The sequence below is a fragment of the Abrus precatorius genome, unplaced genomic scaffold (genome assembly GCF_003935025.1).
Source record: "Abrus precatorius isolate BTA unplaced genomic scaffold, Abrus_2018 Scaffold9, whole genome shotgun sequence".
In the NCBI taxonomy this organism is placed as follows: domain Eukaryota; kingdom Viridiplantae; phylum Streptophyta; class Magnoliopsida; order Fabales; family Fabaceae; genus Abrus; species Abrus precatorius.
In genome coordinates, this window is record NW_020874439.1 from 7,521,188 (window position 1) to 7,525,549 (window position 4,362).

At 34.8% G+C, this 4,362-nt stretch overlaps 1 pseudogene; it reads left to right on the plus strand.

Moving 5' to 3' along the window:
• The first annotated feature begins 283 nt into the window (after window positions 1-283).
• Window positions 284-4,139, plus strand: LOC113850713 (annotated as a pseudogene).
• Window positions 4,140-4,362: the final 223 nt, after the last annotated feature.

Consider the following 4,362-nt stretch of genomic DNA (forward strand, 5'->3'; position numbering starts at 1 on the left):
TAAAGAAACAGGCACTCATTGCTACACTAACTATTGGGTTCCTCGGATTAGAGGCTACCCTTTATATTTATAATATTAAATTAAAGATAAGATCAAAGCATTGAACCAATAAGACTTAAGAAAACGATGGTTTGTGACATAGCAAATTACAAATGTCTCCCTGTCCTGGGCAGATATATGAGCAATGATGTTTTCTTGCATTCATCGCCAATCTCAAACTTAACACACTGCAGATCTATTTTCCTCCTCATCAGATCTATAGTATTTCTCAATCATTTTAAAAATGGAGGAACACATTCCATTTGCTGTTGCTTCTAATCTAATTCACAGGTTTGTTGTTGCAGCCTTTCTTCAATTTAAACAATAATTATGATTTTTTCATTCTTGCATGATATCTTAGCTTATAGTTTAGGTTTTCTTTTCTTATTTTCTTAGTTTGTTTTAAAATTTCACATCTTTTACTTTTTTTTCAAAAAAATTTCACATATTTTCCTATTTTCTTAGTTCGTCTGCTTGTTTTCTTTTCCTCCTCTTTTATTGCTGTCAATAATTTTTATAAAAAAAAAAGTTGTTTCATTTTTCTTCTTTCTTTAACAAAAGTTTTTATTTTTTTCTTTTTCTGCAAATGATAAAGTTTGTTTGATGGTTTTGTTTTTCAGTGTTTACATTTTTAAACATCTGAGACAAAGCAAGCGGTTTAAAAGATAAATTTTATTAAACAAATTGATTCTTATTAAATTAAAAAAATAATGTTCAATTTATTTTATACCCTTCTTTTAATTTTATTATCTCAAATTTTTTGTTTAAATATAAAATCTAAGAAAGTAAATTTTTTATTTAAATTTCATATGGTGTTTTTTATACCGGGAATTTTATTTAATCAAAGATATTTATTTTTCTCAATAAAAAATGTTATGTGTATAAATTAATGCCATGTGTTTTAAGAACGCAAACATACTTAAGCCTGGCTCTAATGATGGCTGACTGAAATCCGTTTGGTGTTACTTCAAATGTCATTCACAGGTTGGCTTCCGCAGATTTTATTGAATTTGGAAAGAAGTATCATGTGATGGAAGAATTGGAAGAGTTGAAGATCACAATTGAATCCATCAATGGTGTGCTCTTTGATGCTGACGATAAACAAGATCTTGTCGGCGTTCGAGTTTGGATTAGAAAGTTCAAAGAAGCACTTCATGTTGCAGATGACTTCTTAGATGACCTTGCTATCGAATTTATGAGACACAAATTAGACGAGGAACGACGAACAGAAGTGACAAAGGTACTTTATCCTTTCTCATCTTCAAATCGAATTGATTTTCCCATTCAAATGGCTGAAGAAATTAAAAGAACACGTGAAAGTTTTGATGCTGTAGTGAAAGACATGTATAAATTGAATTTAAGCCCAAGATCAGGGGCGGTTAAGCAAACTAACAGTGAATGGAGGGAAACATGTTCTTTTGTGTTAGAATCAGATATCGTTGGACGAGATGATAGTAAAAAGGAGATTATAAGTCTGGTGAAACAACCTTGTGAAAACCGAAAAGTTTCTGTGATTGCCGTTGTTGGCCTTGGGGGTTTGGGGAAGACAACTCTTGCACAGTTGGTGTATAATGACTTGGAAGCGCAGGGATTTTTTCAAAAGCAAATGTGGGTGTCTCTCTGATAACTTTGATGTGAAAACTATTCTGAAGAAAATATTAGAATCAATTACTGATTGCCAAAGACAAGACCAATCATTAGAGAAGATACAAAGAGAGCTTCATACAAATTTAAGTGGTAAGAAATATTTGTTGGTGCTGGATGACATTTGGAACGAGAGACGTGACAAATGGGCTCAATTGAAAAAGTACTTGATGTGTGGCGCTCAAGATAGTAAGGTTTTAGTGACAACTCGAAGTGAAAATGTAGCAAAGGCAATGACTGCCAGCACTTCCTATCGTTTGAAAGGTTTGACTGATGAAGAGTCTTGGAGTTTGTTGAAGAACATTGCATTTGAGGATGATTCCAAAGGAGTGAATCAAAATCTAGAATCAATTGGGAAAGAAATAGCCAAGAAATGTCATGGGGTTCCCCTAGCGGTTAGAACGCTGGGAGGCCTGTTACGAGGACAAAATGAAGAAAGTGGATGGGAGAATATTTTACGTGGTGACTTATGGAAATTATGTGAAGAACAAGATAGTATCATGACAATTCTAAAACGCAGTTACCACAACTTGTCGCCAGAAATGAAACAATGTTTTGCTTATTGCTCTTTATATCCTAAGGATTCAGAAATTCCAAAGGATGAGTTGATTCAGTTATGGATGGCACAGGGTTACCTTAAATGTTCAACTGGAAAACAGAACATGGAAGATATTGGTAACAAAATTGTAAAGATATTTTTGAGGAACTCATTTTTTCAAGATGCAAAAAGTGATAAATACGGTGAGATCATTAGTTTCAAAATGCATGGTTTAATTCGTGATCTTGCAATGGCTGTTGCTGGCAATGATTATTGTTACTTGGACAGTAAGGCAGAAAAAGTTGAAGGTAGACCCATGCACGTATCATTGGAATCTGGGGCCATTCATTTATTGGATTCGTTGGATCAAAGTAGGTTGCGAACTTTGATTTTGTGGTCTTCTTGTTATCAGAAGGAATTGTCTGTTGTTGCAAATTTCAAGTACTTACGCGTCTTGAGAACGCCGCTACATTACATTTTTGAGTTGTGTGCTTCAATTGAAAATTTCAAGCATTTAAGATACCTTGATTTGGTTCATAAGTCTTATTACGGATCAATACAAATAAGTCTTCCCAAATCTATAAGCAATCTTGTTTTCTTACAAACATTAAAATTATGAGTTCGATGAGGAATCATTTTCAGAAGTAGTCACAAAATTAGTCAGTTTGAGATGGCTTCTTATCGATGATTATGAGGCCTTGAGTGGGATGGCAGTTGGATTGGGAAAATTATCCTCCTTGCAATTTTTACCAACCTTTGTTGTGAGAGATAGCCAAGAGACAAAATGTGGCACACTACATGAATTGAAGGACTTGAACCTAAGAGGCAAATTAAAAATTAAGCATCTTGTTCGTGTGAGAGACATGGCTCTGGAATCACAGGATGTAAATTTAAAAGAAAAAAATTTCCTTAAATCCCTGACTCTGCATTGGTCTGATATATATTACAAGGAAGAGTATAGTGGCATTTGTAAAAGTGACAGCTTACAGTTATTAGAAAACCTTCAGCCCCACCATAATCTTAAGCGATTGAAGGTGAATTGTTATCCAGGCGTGCTTTTCCCAGATTGGCTTTCTCGCCTCACAAATGTTGTTGAAATCTTTCTACATTATCTTCCTAATTGTCGCTGTCTCCCACCGTTAGAACGTCTCCCGTCTCTGAAGATACTTGATATACAGTTTCTTCAAGAATTGGAATACATATATATTTATGAAGATGGTTTTGCGGTTAACTTCTTCCCTTCTTTGGAGAGCCTCACATTAGTGAATTGTCAGAATCTTAAGGGATGGCGAAGGCGGGGAGATGATATCAATGATTCACATTTCCTCATCTTTATCAACTAGACGTCTCTTGCTGTCCAAAGTTGACTTGCATGCCCACTTTTCCAAACGTCAAGGTTCTTTGTTTGTTTAAATGCAGTGTGGAGCCATTAAAAGGAATGCTAAACACAGCAGCGTCAACATGCTCAGCTGACTCATCTTCCTCTGCTGCTATTCTTTCCAGGCTCAAACATTTGGACATTTCTAATAATCCGAATTTACCAAATGGTTGGATGCAAAATCTGACTTCTCTCGAGTCTCTTCAAATTAGATGGTGTGAAAGTGAAACACTTGAGGAATTTGAAACTGGGTTTCAGGACGACATCAACTACTTTCCTTCTCTGCAAAAAATTTCATTATGTTGGTGTACAAGGCTAAAGGCTTTGCCAGATTGGATTTGCAACCTCTCTTCGCTTCAGCATATCACAATCTCATCCTGCCAAAATTTGGCATCGCTGCCCGAAGGAATGAGTCGTCTTACCAACTTAAAGATCTTTGAGGTTGTTAATTGTTTCCTCCTAATGAAAGAATGCCGAAAAGAGACAAGTGCTGTTAGTCGCCAAATCGCACACATCCCACGAATTATCCTTCGTAATTAGTCATCATAAAGGTACTCATGTCCTTTTCTGTCACCTGGTTTCTATTGTTTAATTATTGCGTCTAATTGCTTTACTAATAAGGTTTTGTTAACTTTTTTGAGATGTTTAAATGCGTAAGAAATTGATTATTGATGTAAAACAAATATAAACTAATCAATTTAGATTCCTTCTACTCCATAAATATAAAATTTAATTGTTTTGTATTGTTTACTTTTTACAACTT